The sequence below is a fragment of the Diachasmimorpha longicaudata genome, chromosome 16 (assembly GCF_034640455.1).
Source record: "Diachasmimorpha longicaudata isolate KC_UGA_2023 chromosome 16, iyDiaLong2, whole genome shotgun sequence".
In the NCBI taxonomy this organism is placed as follows: Eukaryota; Metazoa; Arthropoda; class Insecta; order Hymenoptera; family Braconidae; genus Diachasmimorpha; species Diachasmimorpha longicaudata.
In genome coordinates, this window is record NC_087240.1 from 5,819,125 (window position 1) to 5,841,546 (window position 22,422).

Below are 22,422 nucleotides of genomic sequence, written 5' to 3' on the forward strand. Positions count from 1 at the left end.
CTATCGCGGAGAATAATTTAGGGCGTTTGAGGGTCGATTAGTCCAGAAAACCGAAATATTTCTCCTTTTATTTCATTTTTAGGTGAATGAAGAGTACAATGAGAGAATAGATTAAAAAAATGAAGAGAAATAAATGAAGAGATGGGGAATCGCCACGAGGGATCAGGATAACCTACCAAAGGGGGAGGCCAGGGAGTCTCACTAGATATATTATCAACCGACGAGGGGGAATGGGGGTGGTAACACTTGTTTGATTCAATTCCGAGAACAAGCGATGCGCTCGAGAATCAGGAGGGCTTATATACGCCGACTCAATTTTTCTCTCGTCGTACTTTCTCTCTCTGGGCCTCGCTGAGCCCCCGACCTTTACCTATATATTTGCGACGTGAAATGAGTGTAGAAGAAAACGAGGCTCATTCGTATAAGCTTGATACCAATCGGTGATCATTACGGGATCGTGACTGGCGAGAGTGAGAATCTCCAGAGAAGATGCTGCGAGATTTTTTTTTTTTTTCATTCTCTCTTTTATTTTTCACGGGGATGCTGCGTATGCATCATTAGTCTCGTGATTCTCATTTCAATGATGATGAATTTTTTTTTTCTTTGGTGATGAGTCACGGAGGGAGATGTAGGTGAAGAATTTTTGGAATTCTGGGGGAGTGGGGATGGGAAATTCTAGTGGCTTTCCAGGGGAAATTATTAAGGATTTTCCCTAGATTCCGCGATGTTCAGACAAAACTGGTCAACGATCAGAAGTGACAGGTGAATTCACAACTTGTCGCTGGCCGCTGAAATTTTTCTGGCATTGTTTCGCCTGTTTACATTTTGTTTATCAATATCCCCGCGAAATTCTCCAAGATATTGCTGTACTGGACCAAGCTGAATGAATGGAGAAAGGGGATTATCGTTGAATTTATGTAGGGATTTTCCATTCCTGACCTGCCCAACGTCTTCTGTCCTCGGCAAGCGGAAGGCATAACTGTGTCGACAGGTCATTGACAGGTCCCCGGACCTTTTTGACAGTCGAATAAGTGTCTGGGGGAGGTCGATACACCGTCTACCAGCGATGCAACCTGTCGCAATAAAATTCAGAAGTCTACCTGGAAGTATTTTGAGGGACTTCCCTGGCTAAACCTTTTTTCTAATCGAGGTTTGGGTGTACCTGGATGAAACCGATGTTCTCAACGTGTCACCGAGATTCCGGGTGTCTCAGACTACATATTATTAGGAGAAGGGAAATCCCTATCTTTAATGAAAGATCAAGGAAATGAGGAGAGACAAATTAATGACATTTGCAAGGTGCGAAAAATATTTTGGCTCAGCTAGAAAAACATACTAGTCGCGAGGTAATGTTTATGCGTATACATTAAAGACTACTGATCGTACATTGCGATACGTTAATGTCTGTAATTTGACCTCGTTACGGGCGTTGAACACTGAGCAAGCGTGAGGTGAGAAATTAGCGATAAACTAAGTAACGACGTGGTAAATGCCCTCAGTCGTTATTGTACCCACACCGAGGGTTTTATTATAACTCGTCAGCTCCCCACTCGTTACAGAATCACACGTGTCCATCCCCACCCTATATTTATTCACTTGGCTATTTATTCACAATTACGCCAAGAAAAATATCTGATAAAAATCACTCTACCGTTCTATACGGAGGGAAAAATTCAGTAGAAATTACCGGGCTATTTGGGAATCGTTATATTTTCCTTATCAAATTCACATTGCGTCCATTGCCACTGCAAGTTTCGGTATTTTCTCATAGTGGTGGTTCGTCATTATGGACCGTGACTCAGAGCGCCCCCTCCCCTACCGAAAAACCAGTTTGCAGCTACGTATGTTCCTTTTATCTCTATTTTTTTTTCTTACAACGATACTATATATACGATGGGTTGTTGTATCAAGTCGAGTCGAGGCGAAAGTGAAACGAGCTGAAGAAAGAGGAAAAAGTGAGGATTGAAGTAGAAAAGGAGAAAGACGATGGGGGTGAAGGGGGTTGGGTATCACTCGGGACATGCATGTTGTAGCCGGCTGTGGAATTTGGCCGTATCTCTCAGCTTCGGGGTGCGAGAATCACTCGCTCACTTGCGATTTCGAGACGTGAAATTTTTTGGGGTAAGGAGGGGTGGGGGAGGCAAGGTAGATGGATGTAAAGGTGTATGGGCTGGTTTGCGCGCGACGTTGGGGTACAGCTTCGTGAGAACAATAATTATTGTTCTCTCCCTGGGTCTCCTTTATCACCTTCTGAAATCATCGCGTGGGAGCCCCACGAAGAGCACACCGATCGCGAAGAATATCACGTGTATATTAAGCTGTTGGGGAATGGAATAAAATGTTTTGTGTCTGATTATGCAATTATTTTTATTGAGTGATTTTACTGAACTTCAAAAATCGGGGAGAGATTGATTCTCGTGTCGTGGTAAATGGGGGAATTTATGGCTGGGAATGGAATTGAGAAAGAGGGAACATTCAAGTAGGTCGCGAGTTTGTTTAATATAACATATACATACATATATATTAATTTTCAAACATCTAGGAATTCCCCCATTTATCCTATTAAAAAAAAAATCTCAATTCTTTATTTCCACTGCATAAAACCCATAGCATACTATCGAGTCACCACAATCCTCCCCGAATATCGTATTTAAATCAAAAGTATAATCTTCCCGAGTGTCTTTGTCCCCCTTTCGCTTCCCCCAGAAAAAAAAATCTAAAAAATTATCAATATTTACAACGTGTTGAATCTTATGTTCATAAAATGTAAAATTTTGTTGGAACGTCCACACCATTTATAAGTGTCGAGCAAGGTTGCAACGCAGGTGGTCGTAGGATTACCATTTGTACAGGAACACACCAATGCCAGTTGTATTCTTAAAATTCTCAACAAAAAATTCCACCGCGAAGACACACATGAAACCGTTGAGAATCACATCCACCGGTAAAAATATAAGCAACAAATATATTTATTCTCCATGTGTATTTGTGTGGACCGCCCACTGATCACGAAGCGTAACTCGATAGTGCATTCGTGATACTCGCATCGTGTGTATCGATGTCTTTATTAATGGACTTGCTTTCCATGTGAAAAATTAAAGGAGAGGATGAAGTCGAAGACGAAACGACCAGTGCGAGAGTCTGTGAATTTGAATCGCGCACTGATTGGAGAATTTGCTGTGTTTGCTTTGGTACACGGCTGGAGAACTCGAACGTGATGAATAGGTGTTCGTGGAACGCCAACTTCATCCATTTACCTCTCCTTACTCCCTTCCCCCCGGGGCCATCGTCTTCGCTCGTCAAATCGTTTGGTGCGCCGATTCGTTGAGTAAGACGAATGAAAAGGTACAAAAAAATGAGGAAAAAAATCGTAGAAACGAGACGCAAATGAAAAATCCTCGGACGCATAATGCGTGAAACTGCCAGATCTCCGGTTTTCCTGGAGCCGGCGGGATTTTTTAAAGCTTTTCTGAATAGAGGAATTACGTTTATGGGGGTGGAAAATGCCGGTTATGTCGAGGAAACGAAAACGATGTGTTAAATTTTAGGTTTTTCGGGGATGAATGGGGGTGTAATGAGTTCTTAGGGTCCTGGATCCATTACAGTCCATTATGATATTAGAATCGGGAGAAATCCAATGTTTTTCCGTATAATTTTGCGAAATATCAACAGAAATCTGTGTTTCCAAATAAAGTTCGATGCACATGAAAATGCAACTTGATCCATTCGTTAGCTCCTGGGGTCGCCACATAAACGGGGGATCCCCACCGTTGAGGTAAACTTGGTAGTTCGCTCGTTGAAACTCGTTGACGTGAATGAGGTGACAGGCATTGTCCCCCACGTCTCACGTATGCCTATACTCCTTAGTTCCCTCCCGTGTCTTGCCGTCTTTGATCAGCATAAACATAATAATGCCCCAAACATGCACCGTGCGACGTCTTTTTTATTAAAAAAAAAAAAATTAAAAACTAATGGCACATGAGAGGGGGAGAGATTCTCCGTCAGGGGTGGGAAGCGGGGGCCTTCGTGTTATTTTTTGTCTACGAGCGAGTGATGAGCCAAGGAGATTTAAGTTTTTAAGTGTCTCGGGAGAACAAGAGTTCCATCATGATGAGTCAGTTGCTTTGGTGGATCACGGACGACGGGTGATTAAGATCTACTTGGTCACGTTGGTACTGCTGTCTAGGCTCGGGAAGTTAAATGAGACGTGGTTTATTACCTTGTGGAAGGTCAACTTTGTGTCCTATTAATTCATAATAATTGTGATAAATAAAATTTTTATTAATTATGTAAATATTATATTACACAAATGCAGATATTTGTCGCGTCCTCAGGACATCGAGATACATGGCTAGGCGCTTGGTACTCGAAGCCCCGGCATAATCATGATCGAACTATCGGCCGAATTAATTAACGGTAGGCGAACGCAGTAATTAAATCGCCTTCAAATCGACAGTCTACTAATGAATATTCCGGCAGAGCCATTCTGCATCTCACTCTACTGCCGCTGCTCTACCTTTTCTCTTATCTCTTCCCTTTCACTCTCTCCCACATCCCGCCCTCACCCTTCACCCTTTTTCGTTCCATACGTCTGGTGCATTCCTGGAGATGCGTTGCCAAGAGGGTTATATCGTGTACCATCGTCTCCCAAAACATTTTCCCAGAATATTGGAGAATTTATTGGAGTGCGTGATGAATTTTCGACTCTACAGTTACGTAAAAGTACACGAGAGAAATTTTCTATGAAAATGAATTTTCGGTTTTCATTATCATATTCAACATAGCTGTCTCTCCCAATATCATTGTATTCATGTAATAATGTGAAACGAGGCATTTAGAAAATAAGAGATTCCTGTTTTTTCTTCTCTTTTTTTTCTCCCTCTTCCTTAGTATGAGATTCTTTTATGACATTCTTGTGCCTCATTGCAATCTGTTTTCTCTCACTTAAAATTTCACCCCCTTCTTCTCTATCCAATTTTTATGCTCATTCTGTTCCTACCAGACCATCGTGAATTTCTTCGAGTCCCAGTGACAAGAAGGAGGGGGTGAATTTCAGTACGAAACGTTTTGGTGGGCAACGCGGGTGGCACAAGAGTGTTCCGCGACAAGATCTTTCGCTGCGACGATCCAGCAAGGAACCCCAAGCTATTGTGTTTCCTCTCTCACTTCTCCTCGTTGCAACCGAGTGAAAGACCATTGTTGTCCTCACGAGGCGTCGCGGGGAAAAAAAATATATACGTAGTTGAGGAGGAAAAAAAAACTAGTGATCCAACTACAATGCAATAGAATTTGGTGCATTTCGGGGCTATTCACAGTGAAAAAATTTGTTACAATGGAAAGAATCTGCGCTGAGTGCAATGTGCTGACTTATTTACGTAAGATTCCACCGAAATTTTCCTGTTTCTATTATTTTTCCTCCCCAATGCAATTTTTCGAAATTTTCCAAGTTAAATTTTAGAGCTTTTGGGCTCTATCCACAAATTTTTTGGCACATGTCGTCACAATTAACAATTCAATTCACAGTCAATTAACAGTTCAACTACTCAAAGATCTCACTCTTTAAATTGCAGTTCCTCCTCACCCTTTAGGGAATTCCTTTGAAAGCTCCGGGATTTCCCAGAATTTCAACAGGATTCTCTGAAAAATCAAGGTGATCCGGTAGTGAACATTGATTTTTACCTGAAACTTTATGTAAAGCGGGGATTTTTTACATCTACTACATAAAAAATGATATTCACTGGTTTGTTGTGCATTCTTGCATCACAACAAAATATTTGCTTTACTCCGAAACAAAAATGTTTGTATAGGTGCACACAGTTAGCTCCAAGGTCCTTCTCTTTCTATTCTTTTCACCGACGTTGGGATCTTTCATCTCCAGTTGGCGTCCTCCCTGTTTCATATACTGGCTATCCTAAAAACGTAAGTCCCAAAAACAACACGTGGACTTTTTATACTGAATTCACCAGAGCCCTACGCTGTTGCCAGACTCATTTTTCTTCTCTCCACTGCTGACAATGAAAATCTTTTTGTGTCACTGCCAGTTTTCTCAATACCAAAATTACCTATCAATTAATCACACGAGAAATTTTCCCACAATTGCTAATGATTCATTCATTTTTATTTAGTCCTACAATTATGGCTACAATTAATTGGAATAGTTCATTAAGTCCAAGCTCGCGGTGAATATATATATATTTTTACATGTATTTATATAAATGTATATATCCACATATATGGGTACAGAATTTGCAGATAATTATTGATGGTGATTATACAGGTTTCACCTTTGATTCTCAATTTGAACTGCAAGAAAATATTTCAAAAATCGGAGAAAATTCCAGCAATTTATTATTCGAAGCAGGTCCATAAAGTAGAAGTCGACCTGCTTTTTCTTGAATAATTTATGAACAATAAATTTTCTTCCCCAGCAATCTTTTCTTCAGGTTTTTATTATTTGTTTATTATTTATTCATGAGAAGGAAATGTTTGGAGAGAAATTGATAGGTTGGACGATGTGATTTACAAGATGTAAATTATGTGTTAATTTTTTTCTATTATTTTCAGGCATTCTGGTAGCGGTTTATGATTATTACCAAAAAGTCTCGATAAACCCATAACTTCATTAGCAGAAATACATTTTTTTAAAACAATTGCTGTCCCTCTAATGATGCGTTTTATTGGATAAAGTACAACAGAATTATTTGCCGATATTTTTTTTAATCTTCATTTAGAAAGAAAGTCAGTAAATGCATTTGAATAAAAAAGCAATATGAAGAATCATCAAACGTCAATCGCAGAATTTAGAATTTTATAGAATTTCTTTTCAATGAAAGAAAAAAAAATTAGGCCACAAACGGTTGGCGATAAATTTAATGGTTCCCTCATGTGAAAAGGCAACCGGAAGAAACATGTGCTCTCCCACGTGGCGCAAGGGGTAAAAGTGCAACAGTCTCCACAGCGCACATTCAAGAAAAACTTTACGCCATTGATCCCTAATTTGTCCTTGGAATTGATTTTTTTTTTTTGAAGAGAGAAGAGGGAGAAAAAAAAATAACCTCATGTTATTTCGTAGTAAAACCCACTGTAAGAAATTCACCTCAAATCGCATTAAAGGCGACGTGGTAATTTTTTATTCCTTTACATTTGCCACAATCACGGGGCGGTAACCTGTAATTTTTTTTTTCTTTCCAATGGTATTCCCTGCACCGCAGGGGAAGGGCGGGATGTATTCTGACTCGGGCGAATTGTATGAAAGGCGAGAAAAGAGTTGAATGGGCTTTTAGTCGCGATATTGGAAATGTGAGGGAATTTAATAAACGTAAGACGTGAAATAAGTGATTTTTTTAAAATTTAATCTCAAATCACAATGACAATTTTTATTGCGACCGGATGTAGTTTGCAGGATGTAAATATTATTCGTCTCGGTTGGGAATACGCGATTCTCAGGAGACGTTACAATGGAGGGGATTGTAGTCAGAATTTCTATGTTAAAGCCGCCTGAGAGCGGGAGATTAAATAAAATGTTTTGGAGATGACATTTCAAAAAAAAAAAAAAAAAGTAAAAATGATATTCTGAATTTCGGGGCGTTTTTTTCTTCGTTTTGGGAAGGTGAAATCTGAGAAAATTCCCACCTCCAGCTGCCATTTAGCAACATAGTTTTCTTGATTAGTTGACGAAGGTTTCGTGCAAGGAAAATAACTTTTATCGAACGGTTAAAATTGCTTTTTATTTTTATTCTTTTAATATCAGCGCACTCACCAAATTCCCAAATAATTCGCTGATTCCCTTCGCCACACCTGCGCCAGCAGTTAAATGACTTACAAACGATTCTTCGTGGTCAGTCCACAGGAGTCACCGTCCATTGTGACCGAGCATAAATTTCAAGGTTTTCGAAAAAAAAAAACCTGAGAGAATTTCATCCCACCAGAGTCAACACTAGTGGAGGGAGGAGGGGGGTTGTATACGAGCCACCCCCGTTACTCAGATGAGCCAACGGGATTTCACTTAGAGTTTCCACGGTGCCAGTCGGAGTCCCTCGACGAAAAAGAAAAACACGTTTTTTTTCCAACGCCAAGCAAAATAAAACGAAAGAGCGGAAATAAGGAATGAGACGAGATGAGAAAAATTCTTGGAAGAGAAGATTTATTTTTCTGAAGAGACTCTAATGGCTCACCTTGCCCTGTGTCTTCGAAAGCAGCTGAGTTACGGCCTTGTAAGGGGTGGTTTCCAGGGAGGGGTCGATTATACTCCACCTCCCTTAAATTTGTTTCTTCTTTACCTCCACGTTTGATCTCGTTTGCAGTACTGGGAGGAAAATCTTCAGTAAAGATTACGGAACTTGATTCAAACTACCCTTCATCCCACGTTTCACCCTCTGGTGGTGTAATATTCATCCAACATTTATAAATTTTCAAGTCGACTAGATGAATCGTTTTGGGTTTTTAGTTTAGAACAGTTTGTGAATTTCACTCCAAATCCTGACTTTTTTAATTCCCCAAAAATATTTGCATAAACGTGATTAAAATTCTCAATGACAGAAAAACCACAAATAAAATTAAAAGTATGACGCATCACAGGGCGTGGGAAGAAAACGTGAAACTGCTTCGTAATTTAAAGATACAGAAATAATGGGGAGTGCTACGGAAGGGGGGCGGGGGTGGAGGGGAAATACATGAGAAGAAAAAGAAAACCGGTTTCCCGCAAAACATTCGGCGCTGACGTTCATTCTTTTGTGTTCCTGGTGCCCCATAGAGATGAAACTCAAGTAGTTGTGGGAGAGAATGCCGTAAAGAAATCGAGATCCAGTGGATTATTTGGGAGACCCGAAGCGTTGGAAAAGTTTGAAATGTTTTTGGAAAAGTTCGTAAATAACATTGGGGTTGTATTCTAGAGGAAGCGAAGGGGAATTGGTGGAAACCTGTTGCCAAAGCTTCTAGTTATCCATTTTCTCCCTCGCACTCGTTTTTTTTCTCTCCGTCTGACAAGTGGTGCATCCCAGCCAACGATCCGGCCACGTGGAAAACTTTTATTCTCCTTCTTCTCAATTTTTTTTTTCTCCGGTGACTTGTAGAGAAAATGGAGGTGACTCGATGGAATTTTTCGGGGCTATTTAACTGGATGGTAATGACTGCGGGCAACTGTTGAGGAAGTTGAGAGAGATATATCCTCTTTGAAGAGATATTTTTCATGGTTTTGGGATCTGGACATTTGTGCCACTTTTTTAATCAAGAAAATCATGAAAATAAATCGAAGGAAATTCCACGCACTCTGTAACTCAATGATAATTACCGTCTCTGTTACGGCTGTGTACAACGGGGTAAGTTTTACGAGCAATGATTATACGCCTCGAGTTATACAGTAGAAAATTTCTTATTAATAACTGAAATCGGAATGGATCTACACTTGTATCGAGAAATAAAAATAAAAGAAAGTTTATTGGTAACTGGCGCAAGTGGCTCGGTTGAGATCACTGTGCACGATTGCGGTTGCCGGCTTGTGGTTATGTGCGTTATCCTTTGGCGAGGGGGAGAAGGGTGGAATTTTTCAGTATCGGTGAAGGTCATCCCTGTGGCAATCGTAATTATGATCAATCGCGATACTGGGGCAGTCGGAGAATTATTACTCGCAGTGACAGTTTTATTTTCATTTTTATCATGGAGAAATCGGGATAAAAATTAGCGAGGAGTACTACTCTACTGAAAAAATGTCCGGTGCTACATAAGTTACATTTCCTTGTATTTCCTTAAATGGATCACAAAGTTGAAAAGAAACAATTTCTATCAACAATATGAAATCGCCTTCACGCAACGCATTATCGGATTCGAGGAAAGCAATTAAGCTTTTCCCTTGATTTATTTGAGGCATAAATAATTTGGTGAAGTAGTAATTATCGCCCGGGGGGCACCAGCGGGAGAATCTATCTACCTTTCCCCTGTTTCCCTCCCTCTCGCCCTCTTATGCCCATCGAAAGATGAAAGCGCACACCCGCGCTACCAAACTTCCCGTGAAACGATAAATTCTAGAAACAATAGGAAACTCGAAAGGACTAGACAATAGAAGAAATATATCCAGTGTAGTGGGGCCACACTGGCGGAAGACAGTTCTGTGCTTATTTCAAGGACAAACTTTCGGGTGAAGTGAAATAGTAAATTAAATGATTTTATTACTGTTAAAAATCTTGGTCTTTCCGTTGACAAATAATCACATTAGGTAACAATATCAAAATTTGAAACCGCGATAAAAAATATTTTCGGTGGTTTTTTCAACTTTTAACAATTGTCTTGTGGGTTTGGAGTCCTCCGCAGATCAGACTTAAGGACCTCGGTGTGTTTGTCCGAGACAAAGAAAGCATTCATTAAGGAAACGCATTAGCGGCAAGGCTTCTTCATCTCATTCTTCTTTTCTTTTCGCTTTTGCTTTATCCCTAGCATAACACGTTACCCACGATCTCTCTCTCATTTCATTTGAACTTCTCTCATCCACCATTCGCGGAATGTTGACTGTTGTGTACATGGGCTAATCAACAACAATATTATTTTGTCATAATCCATGAAAAGAGGACAATCAATTAGTGATAAAAACCGAATGAAGGGGAAGGACATGAAGCTTTAAATATTTGATGAAGAAAATTGAGGTTTTCGTTCTGTGAACAGTCCTGGGAACTCCAGGACAGACTAGCACTGTATACATATATCTCCTAGTGTCCTTATCCTCCTAACGTATTTGGCTATAATTAATTGTTGCCCTCGGAGTAAGAAATCTCTTCAACTATTCTGGCACATGATAATTATTCAATGAACAACCTTATCAACTTTACAACCCACAATCTCAACTCACCAAGGGAAAATGCATCTCCATTCTAGCAGCTTATTCAACTAACTATTGAAACATGAATCTGACCTCAACGCCATCAACTCAACTCCGGATCTCCACTCGACTGTCCCAGGAGTACAGCACGATCTCTCGTGCCGTTGTCTCGATCGTCGTAATTTCCTCCCATTTCTTCTCCTCATCCTTCTCTTATTCATCAGCCATTTCATTGTCCTCTCCGTTCTTCATTCTGCATTTTCATCCAACGATGACCTCTGCCACTATATTTCGAGTTATTATTTTAGCTGGTCCATCTTCTTCTCCCTCATCTTCCTCTGTTATTTTTTCTTTCCTCATTTTCTCCCCTCACTGCATCTCTTTTTTTTTTCTTACAATTTTGTTGATGATCCATCAGACTGATGAGCCCGACTTCAAAACCTGTATAGTTGATGATTTTAATTTCTAGCTACACTCTCAGTATTTCCTCAGACACACAACGTGTTATTAGATACGAAAAGTCTGTAATTGGATTAAATGATGGGGTAAATAATTCTTAACAATTTGCACGATTTTTCAGAATTATTTTTAGCCAGTTTAAATCAAACTTTTGATGGTAATGACGGATTAAAAAAAAAATGGCGTCATCTATAGCTGAATTTACACTTTTAAATGATTTAATTCTGCAAAAGGTGATGCATCACGGTAGAAAAAACGAAAGAGAAACTGTAAAAAATGATTGAGTGAATGAGTTACTGGTTGAATAATTCTCGAAAACAATGACCATCTTTCAAAATCATCTTTAATGATAAAACAAATAGTTAGGATGATTATTCTTCCTCTGAACGTCGCTTGAGAGGTTTTAAACGTGGATAAGAAAGTGCGTCATTATCTTGACAAGTCGCTTCTAATCTCCGGGATCTATCTGCAGCGAGAGAAGAAAAGAATCACCGCACCATTGCACACGGACAATACTTCACCGAAAATACTCAGAATTCTCAAAATTCAGAGTCTAGAATTTCAATTCTGAGTGCGGGGATGTGTATTTTATCGTTTTTTTCGGATCTGACCAGCATCATCTAATTAATTTAATTTATATTCCTTTAAATTTGAATATTTTTATGACAATGAGAATCGCTTTCACCCCCTCCGCCTTCTCTCGCGTTTCACGTGTCCCTGAAAATGCCCCTCAAAAAAAAAACCACGCGCCCCTTGGAAACGATAAAACAGTGAATGTCCATCCCCTCAGATCATTTCATCACCGATATTTATTCTAAGGATGGGGTCTCAACCGCGTTCGAGGGTATGACATAATAAATGTATCGTACATGTACCCACATATTCTCAAGTGGACATTTCAAGGGTTCACCCATGGGACCACGTGGGTGCTACCATTTCCTTCTCGTCCTCTCTCGAGGAGTTCGGCTAATTTCAAATTAACATTCCTATGATTCAATTTTCGTGCCTGAGAGTGAATTGTTCGACTAATTCAGCAGTTTTTGGTTGATTAGTCCGCCATACTTGTCTTTTCTATTCTCGAGAGATTGACGGACAGATGTTGTGACGTCTTGAAGTCGAGGAATGGCTCCTTAATTTGCCAAATGTCATCGCCAAGTGTTCCTGCGTCATGTGCCCCAAATTTGAACTACTCCACCTACAGTCCTAGACCAAAAACCGTGCACATTCGTGAAGATTAAGGAGAGAAAAAAATCATTTCTCTCCCATCCCCTGAAAATAACATCAGAGCTATCTGTAACGTGTTCCTCATCTCGAAATGCAAGAAACAGGACACGCCCACAGCGACTGTGAGGCTCCTTTCGGAAGGTGAAACTATTCTCCGAGTCTTTCGGACAAGCGCCGTCTCCTCTCTCCGGGTAATTAAGTCTGGTGAACTGGTTTTACATGACTATTGTCCGAGTGTTAGTCCACTCGGGTATTACGGAGTCTAGTCGAGTGGATAGATCAACGTGAACGTAACGTCCTCCAGTTTTTCTCAACATTCGTGTTTACGTTGAAATCATGAGGAAGAAGAAGGAATATACGGAACATTCGTTTGAGATGACATTGATTGACATCCAAACGGACGTTTCCAATTATTACGAATATATACCGAGAAATTGGAGATTCCCGTGGGATTTTATTTTTTATCTTCAATAATCCGGCAATTAAATGGTTTTTTTTGTGAGAGAAAAAAAATTGTGGGACAGGGGATAACTGTGGGCGAGTCGGCCGTGAGTGTTTAAAATAAAAAAAAATTATATATACTATTATATACCTTCGAAATATTGATGAAAATTTTTAGAATAATTACGCTAAAAAATTTAAGGGACTCGGTAATTGCTCAGGCGTCTGTTTCTCCCGATTTTGCGTGCAGATAGAGAGAATGGGGGCGCTACCACAATTCGGGAGGGATAGTGAGAGAAGCATAGGATCATTACGGGATCCTTTAAAATATTCAGGAATAGCCACGGCCATGGCCACACGACGGATTCCCCGTGTTATTGAAAATAGATGGCCATCCCTCCCCTCTCCCCTTCACGGTACCCACCGACACTTGGTAAGGTAGGAAGACTTGAATACTTCAGAGTCCATTAATATTCCAAGGGATCCGTCAGGTGCTATTTCTACGAAGTGGTCCGATGTGGAAGTACATCCACCAGAAAAGAGAGATTTTCCCAGAGTCTCTCTTCCTCTCCTCATTTTGTTACATCTCCCTCTTTCTTCGCCCCAACACGCGCTGTGGCACACTGACACAGTGATATTTATATTATTAACGAGTCACTCAAGAATAGCTGTAAAAGTGCACGGCACAGGGGGATTTTTAATCCACACGAGGGACAGATTAAATCACCTGCGCATTCAGAACTTCCTGCAAAGTTGCGAAAATTATAGTTGCTATATTTCACTAGTGGCATAAAAATATTTTTCCTGACTGCTGCCACTGAAAAGCCACGGAACCTTCCAATAAAAAAAAAATATGACATCCCTTTTGACCCAGTAACTCTCCTGAATACAACCAAAACCATTTTTGCGTAAACCTGATCCGTAAATGACTCAGTAACTGTGCTTGCTCGAAAAAACTAACCACTGAGCGGAACCGGAAATTTCCCTGGCTTCCCAATGCCGGTGTTCATTTCCTCTTCAACCCTTTTTCACCCCATCTCCTCCCCTTACCTAACTCTGCCGTCCACCCGAGACAATCAAAGTCACACTAACGAAGCTCCAGCTTGAGCTACAGCTCACCCTGTTAACGTCATTTCAGTTTTGTACAACTGTCTAAGTCATAAAGAGTTAAGTTATTGGTAAATATTTCCGTAACTTTATTATTTGCAAGACATAACACATTTCTATATCATTTGACTTTTTTATGTCATATTCCCATCCAAAATTATCTGCCTTTTCACCTCCCCGGAATTTTCCATTCGCCATATTACTTTTCCAATCACAATTAAAATTTTTCCAAGAATTTTTATCGAACGTCCCTCTCAGCGCCCCATAAACGTCGCCAACATCCCCAATACCACCTTCCCCTGGAAGATTCCTCCCTATTGACGTACTCTGAATGTGAGTTGAATTGCGGGTATGCGATAATGGAGTAAGATGAATACTCACAGACAAGGATGGGCATAATTTCACTCCCTTCAGCCTCCCCCTAACCGCCTCATCACAACCTCATTCGAAGCCCGAGTAAGAGGATGGACATTCGTTGTCCTTCAGTCATCCTCCAAGCATCTCACCTCCACCAGTACTTATCTCCCTCAGTCCTGTCCTCTACCTCCTCATCTTGACGTTAACCTGGATACTCTCGCCCCCTTAACATTATCCCCCTCTCATTTCGCCCAAAGGGCGCTAGGGGAGGAGGATGGCAGGGAGGGAATTTCCACCCCATTTTCCCTCACACAAACACATATACTGTATATTTCCATTTCTCCCTGTACAGATATCTCCATACGCCACTTACCGAGGCTCGAATGTTCTTCGCTCGGTTGCCTCACGATTCAACCAACTGGCTCGTAGAAATTCACCCAACCCCTGGATATACATATAGTGGTTATCCTCCTTGTTGATCCATCCCTCTCCGTCGTCATCTGAGGGGGCGGGAGGAGGAAGGGTGAGAATGAAGTGAGTCCTTTCAGGGAATTACGTTCGATCGAGGTGACTCCCTTCATCGTTTCACGTACGGTGGACATCCTGATGGGTTTGCGTTGGTTTTCAATCGTCAATGTTGGTCACAGTCGAGGGAATGATTATCGATATTGGCTCGAAGATGAGCCAACTCTCCTCATTTCACCACTTTGTTACGGAATTTAAATGATAATATCTCGGTAGAGTCGTATCGCTCATGAAAAATTATGCGTTAAAGTTAAAACTGAAGAAATTGCCCTCCTAATACCCCTGGGCATTTAAAATTTATCGGATAATACCCTCAAGTATTTCTGCATGTCAATGATCGGGATTAGCTGTGCGGTAAAGTCCCTCGTGCAGCACGTTCGGGATTTTAATCTACCACCGTAATCCCTCTCTTTGCTATAGGACAAAAATTTCAGGCAATACTCTGTAATTTTGAAGTCCTTGGGGGATTGCAGCTGATAATCTACTGTAGAAAATTCAAATTACCGGAATTTTTAATCTGAATTAAACGTTTCCTAAACAATTCCATATTAAATTGTTAATATAAGATAAGAGAGAGAGGAAGAGATTCAGAGTATTCCTCAATTTTCATTCAGGTGGGTTACAAAGATAAAAGAATCAATCTATAAATCGATTCTGGAGAAACTATTTTTCGTTTGGCAATTTCCATTCTCTGGAGGGTGTCAGATTTTTTAAATTGCTTTTCCTTGTTGGCCAACGTTCCCAGTATAAGATGAGGGGCTTGAGGATCACTGGATTGAGTTTGGTGAGGCGAAAGGGGGCAAAGAGGGCAAGAGAAGAGGCCAGGGGGGTTGGTCACCCTCTCATCGTTGGACTACAGAATGTTGTCGCTGGAGGCGATGGCTAGAGATGGGGTATATGCCTGGGGGTGAAGTTCCATTGGATGGACAGAGAGAAGTCGTTAGAGGGGGTGAGATTCTAAAGTCCAACCCGTGGGGAAAGATATGTGTATATATGTATACATGTACTGGCTCGTAGAATTTACGCCTGATACCGGAATTTCCAGGATCTCATATCCAACGACACGGAAATGAACGGTATAGTCCGGAAAATTCCCAGCAAATCGATATGGCATAATTAAACAGGACAGAATAAACAATTCCAGGGAATAATGGGGGAGGGGGTGGGAGGATGTGAAAACTGAAGGTATTCGCAGAGGGAAACGGATCGCATTGAGTTGGGTAGGGAAATTCAATTTCAAAGTCGTATTGAATATTTACGTTATTCAAATTTTCCAAACCGACCAATGATCAATGACTCTCATTGGAAATCAATGAATCATTTCGTCACCAGAAAATTGCTGTAAAATAACTTTTACATTGGACTTCTTCGAAGAATTTTCATTCATCTTCTTGAATCATGATTCCACTCGACTCCTCAGCCAACACTGTCAATGTTGAAACATCCATAGTTGGCAGTTTGAAGGCGCCAATCACGCGCAAAGATAAACAGCCACTGCGGACCACCGCTGATTGCTGAAGGAGTCGTAGCCAGTGCCTCATGGTTATACTTGGACCCCGTCGTGTGCACAACTCATCGACGTTGGCTGAATACGAAATCAAAGTAGACAGAGCCAGGGATCTACTGTACTTCGTTTTCCACCTCACACCCCAGTGGCTTTCTAAACGTGTGCTGTAACAGTTTGGCAGGGTGAATCTTGCGAAGGGGTATAGTCTCTACTCAAATGGAAACAATGGGAGATGGAATGAGACATCACAAAAGACAAAATTTCAAATGTCATTCATTTTAGAAAACAAGCAGAAGGGGTAAAACGAGAGCTGACTTATTTCTCAGTCAGAGTCAACTCATCTCATTTTTCCATTCTATAAACCAAAATCTCTGGAACTTTTCCAATTTGTTATTCGCCCACCTCTCCCCATTGTCCTCCCTCCGCCCCCCCCACCCTATCGTAAAAAAATTCTGAAAAAAGTCTCGCCGTCCACGAAGAGAAGGGAATATCGAGAGGCATCTCCATCTTCCCAAGAAGAGCGCTCCCACCTCCGCTGAATGTGTTTCGCCCTGTCCAAGGCTCACTTCGTGAATATTCCAGTCTCTAAAAGCTTCTCTTCCCCTTATATACATACACACTTCCACTTGAATTTTCATTCCTCCCTCTCCTCGTCTCATCCACCACTTCCTTGCTATATAGCCGTGAGCTACGTAGGGTCCATCACGTCCATAACAAGCTCACTCTATCCTAGGCCTTCGCATACGACGTCGGAGGCACTCACTCTGGTACAGAGGTTTTCGTTGGTATACGTATCAGGGGCTCCAGGATCGCGATGAGAGGAGGGTAGATGGGGGGGGGGGAGGAGGCAAGTGAGATGGAAGGCTGCCTATGTTAGGTAAATTTTGGTGTTACAGAGGAGTGGTGGGGCTAGGGAGAATTGAAGTTTCGGAGATGGGGGAATGGCCAACGTGATCGATTGCCACTCACACACACACACACACATACACGTTAGACACCCTTGGGTGTCCGAGGTGGCTTGGACACAGCCCTCGGAGATGCCTCTGATGTCCTTCAGACGATGGATATACTCGACTTTACTCAACGCATATCTAAAGTCCAATTATAAACTTAATCCAGTCTTGTTATTTCGGGTGAGGGACATGATGGGAATAGTTATTATTGAGGGATTTGAGAGGTAGACATTTCGAATGAGTGATTAATTTTTTATTTTTTTCATGAGAGGAAGGGGTTGTGGAAAATCGGCTAATGATTCGAGATTCGAAAATCATTACGATTATCCGTCACTCTAATGACAATCATTAACATAATTACAATGGAACGCCGCTGAATTTCTAAGATTGTACTTGATTATCAGAACCAGTAATCGGTTAGAAGGCTTTGAGTTTGCGATAAGTTGTCCATCATCCCTTCTAAGTCCACAAAATCTTTAACCCGCTCCCTTAAGTCAATTGTTGTTCTTCTCCGAATAGTCACTCGTAAAATCTTAAAAATGTCAAGAGCTTCATAGGACACGTTTACCATCGTTGGAATTGAGGAAGAAGTGGCCACTCAGTTGTGCCACGTTGAGGAGGCCTTCTAATTGCGACAGTGTGAAAACACTCTGCACAAGTGGGACAAACCCAAGAGCATCCTTCTGTCGGTTTTCTCTCGGTGAGGAGCCATAGGTAGCTGGACAACCCCAGTTACTGACGAGTTTTATTACATCCGGGTTAACCGCAAATGCCACTGAAAATAACCTGACAATGTCAAGGAAAATTCAATGAGAAAAATCCCTCTTCGTGGAATAATAATAAAAATAACTAATTAAGTAAAATAATAGATTTATAGAGCGATGGGCTTCTCGGGTGTAGAAAATGATGTGCGAAAAATTGTAGAGGTGAAGGGTAATACTTTCAATGCGAGAATGTCTTCGTGAATTTTCGTAAATTATAGCCGAACTTCTTGCATAAACGATGCTCGAGACGAGACACGAGAAATCTTGAGAAGGCGAAATCCCAAGACGGTGCAGGGGGAGGGACAGAAACTTGAGGCACTGGAGAGCCAGCTTATCGAGTAATCGGGTAATACGATTACCTTTCCATTAATACTCAATGATGCGGGATGTGATTTGTAGATTACGCCGCAACTTTCGACAAAGTCACGATATCTTGGAGGGAGATTCTATGGTGGAGGAAAAAAAATTAAACTCATATTGAATAGTGAACAACAATTATTTCGGAGAGGGAACTTTTTGTTCTGCCTCTTGGCCCTAAAATTTTTGTTAAACAGTCTCAGTTCAATGGCCCATATTTAACAACATTTTCAGTGGATTGCTTTGTAATTTAGTATCATCATAAAACACACGATATCATGTTTTTATCTAACCCATTAATAACGCAGAAAGACTTATCTCTTGAGTTCCACGTGTGCAAATATTTTTACGAAGAATAAAGTAACTTTTATTCAGTGAACTTTGGGATAAATAGAGGAGATTATGCATATAAAAAGAATCTATAGTTTGCCTGCAATTCATTTTTTGGCAATTTTTGGAGTATATCTGAGTAGAATTCAAACATTTCAAAGTTTATCAACTAAAAATATATTTCAAAAAGATCAAAATTAGGATGGGAAGACGACTTAATAAAAATATATCCATAAAATATACTTAATTGCAAAAAAAATAAGATAAGGGGCTGAGAGCACTCTTATCTCCTCAATTCAATATGTGATAATATTTTTATGAGTAAGAATTGAACTTAATAAAATAAACTTTGTGACGTACATCGAAGCCTGAACTCCTATATAAAGTCGATGTCTCTGAGCATTAATTACTCACAATCAAACAAATCTTTTGTGAAGAGATCACAACATTTTTATTTTTGCATCATGAAGTTCCTCGGCATTTTCATGCTCATCGCAATGCTGGCGATGGCGGCTAGTGGACAGCGGTGCGGAGATTGGCCAACCAGGGTAAGCCTATCACATCCCTAAAAATTTGGCGCTTTTTCAGGTGGTTCTCATTGACAGCAATGACAATAATTGGTTATTTAACAATTGTGATTCCAGTGTCACGCCAATCATCAGTGTTGTTCGGGAATATGTTTCCGAGGAAGATGTGCCACGAGGATAAATTAATCAATTATTTTTAACACGGCTTTGCAATGAGTGATGAATCGATCTTAACCGAATAATATTGTATCCTGTTCTCAGTTTGAAATAAATGTAAGCAGTTGAATTGACATGAAATGCACTTGCCCGCGTCCAAAGTCGACGAGCAAATAGCGCGTTCCGTAAATTTTATTGAATATTGGACATTGAATATTTTTTCCAAAAATCGTGGGTAATTTTTACGTAATCGGCATACGTAAATTTTCACGAACGTAAGTCCTTTCTTCCTCGTGACTCGTTGGGCATTTTCGGGCCGCCTGGATAGACATTCAGTAATGATTTGCCCATCTTAATTTCAATCTCCGAATTATCCCATCAGTAAAAACAAGATGTTTTCAGTTTCATTGTGTCATCCACAGCAGAAGGAATGACCAGCAAAAATGGAGAAAAAAAAGCAGAGAAAAGGCTTCTCAGAGCGAAACGATTCTTTTCGCTTCTTGACAAGGCTATTTCAAGGGGGTATGAGCTGGCAGACTGGCAGTGCTCCCCCTGCCAGCCTCGACGTCGAGGCAAGATTCTAAATATTCCCTCCCGGAAAATCGCAAATGCTTCTCCATTCTCCATTCCATCTTCTTCATTCGTGGTTTCACTCGCCCCTCATCTCCATCCCCATCCCCATTCTGGTCTCCACCAAAACCTGGAGTAGAAATTATTCATGCAGGTTTCTCGCGTGCGTCCCTCACTCCCACTATTCTATATACACAAGAGTTTTTTTTTTCTCTTTCAGAGTTATTTCTCCTTTTTTTGCTTTTTTTTCGAGTGATAAAGGGGAGAATAAGGAGAAGGGGGAAGAGGCGATGGGGCAGGTCCAGGGGATTGGGTTATACGGCGGATGGGTTGAGGGATGAAGTGATCTCTCTGGGGAGTCACCAAACCCGGGGATTTGTTTTGCCCATCGACGTGAACCTTACGCAGTTTTCTGGAAGTCACCGGGTCTGGGCGCTAGGGTAAGGGGGGAGGAAGGGGGTGATCTTCCTTTCGCACTGGATCCCGCACCCCGTTCCGATAGTTCTAGTCAACCGAATCAAGTAGATACTGGAAATCATCCGGATCTTTCGTTGGTTTTTCTTTTTTTTTCATTTTTCTCTCTTCGGACGGTTTTTTTCTGGGGTGAAAGCCGAGGGGATGGGGGAAATTGGGTGGACAATGAAATGGCGGCATAAAAATGCAATTCGTTGGGGCACCCTATTCTGCGTGACAATGGGCTGATGACTTGGCTGGTGATCAATGTTTCAACGCATTGGTAGAGTTTTTTGTTGGTGTTCGGGGAGTTGAATTTTTTCGATTTTGGCAGCCGGAGCTGATTATTCCATTTGGATTCTAAAATTTTATAGATGAATTTCTCCCTTCAATTAGTGACGTCATAGTTATTATTTCAAAATTTTCCCGCACTTTGAAATATTTGAAATAACCATTTCCATACGCATTTATTTTGTCCAGCAACAACGAAAATCCCTGAATGCGATTGTATATTTAACATGGATTTTCTCCGACAGTAAAACCGTCACGATTTCGAGACGATTGTCGTTCGGGTATATACGGTGGGTGCCAAGGTACAACTATTGTCCACAGGGTGGGCCCAGGCAAATGTAGAGAAAACTCAGCGGGTGGTGAACGTTAGGAAATTCACCGAGGCGACTCTTCGCTAGTGAGGGGGTGAGTAGGAGGAGAAAATAGGAAGCGAGACGTGAAAAGAGAGAGGGAGCAGTTTCAATAGGGGAAAACTGAAGTGAGGGGGTGGCAACGAATGTTAAGCCTCCCCACCCCCCGAAAAACCTTTTTCAGAAAGTACCTACACTCAGAGAGCTATGTATTACCGCAGCTAGAATGTTCGTTGTAGTTGGCGCATTGAAATTTATTATTCTGAAGTCTTAATCAGCCTATTCTAATGAAATAATTTAAATAAAGAGATGATAAAATTATTTGTAGAGTCTTACGGAAATATTCCATACGAATATTCGCCGGATTATTCAACCATAACTAGCATGTACCATGAAGAATGAAATTTCAACACTGGTCCTCTACAAAATAACTCGGTAAAATTTGGAATGTCGACAACCAACTTGATTAACAAGTTGAGACGGTAGTTTCATACCCCATACCTTCACAGAATAATTTGAGAGTATTATGTATCTACTGTAACATTTTCTGGAATTCAATGCACGCCCTGGGAAACTCCCTAAGACTACTTCTGGTACATCGCCAGCGAATATTTTCCCCATTCCAAAAGAGTGAGTAAAAAAAATAGGAAAAAATAGGAAAGACAAAAAATACAGGAGAAGATAAAGGAACATGAGAAATTTGCATGAGATACTTTTGAATCACGCAATCTCACCTCGGGAAAACTGAAAATGAGAGGAAGAAAAATGTTGAATTTCCTCTTTTGGGGAGAGAATCTATCACTGGTTATCGCGGAATCTCTCTCCGAGGCGTATACCCAAAATGGATTCATTAGCAGGCCTCCAGGTTCATTAGCATCCCTGCAGGGTGCATGAGTTGAAGGAGTGCGGGGGGCTCTGGAATGGGTCGGATGACGGCGAGAGAGATGAAAGATTTTTTACGATGAACAACAGCTTCTGTTCTTATAAAAAAATATGCGCTAGAATTTTCTTCCAAAAAATTTAAAACTTTTTCAAATTTAAATTTAAAAGATTTTTTTCACTATCTCCAATATTTCAAAATATTGGAGTTAGTTAATATAGTTAAATATAGTTAATTTAATATAAATATATAATTTATTATCCCTCAATTTGAATGCAGAAACGGGGAATTCCCAAAATTCCCAAATTTTTTTTACGACTCTACATCTGGCAATGCTAATCTCAGCAGCTCAAGTAGTGCCATA

The 22,422-nt window shown here is 40.7% G+C and overlaps 1 protein-coding gene across 4 annotated transcripts in view; it reads right to left on the bottom strand.

The window, feature by feature from the left end:
- The window catches only part of LOC135170233 (uncharacterized protein), a 96,496-nt gene that overhangs the window by 8,750 nt on the left and 65,324 nt on the right, over positions 1–22,422 (bottom strand). The window contains exon 9 of one of the 4 annotated variants that reach the window (XM_064135863.1): positions 17,644–18,166. The exons of 2 other annotated variants lie outside the window; for them this stretch is intronic. The gene's annotated coding sequence lies outside the window, so the exon portion shown is untranslated. Of the gene's footprint in view, positions 1–17,643; positions 18,167–19,244; positions 20,215–22,422 lie in introns of those variants that run through there. One more of the 4 variants, XM_064135865.1, reaches the window with a different exon arrangement.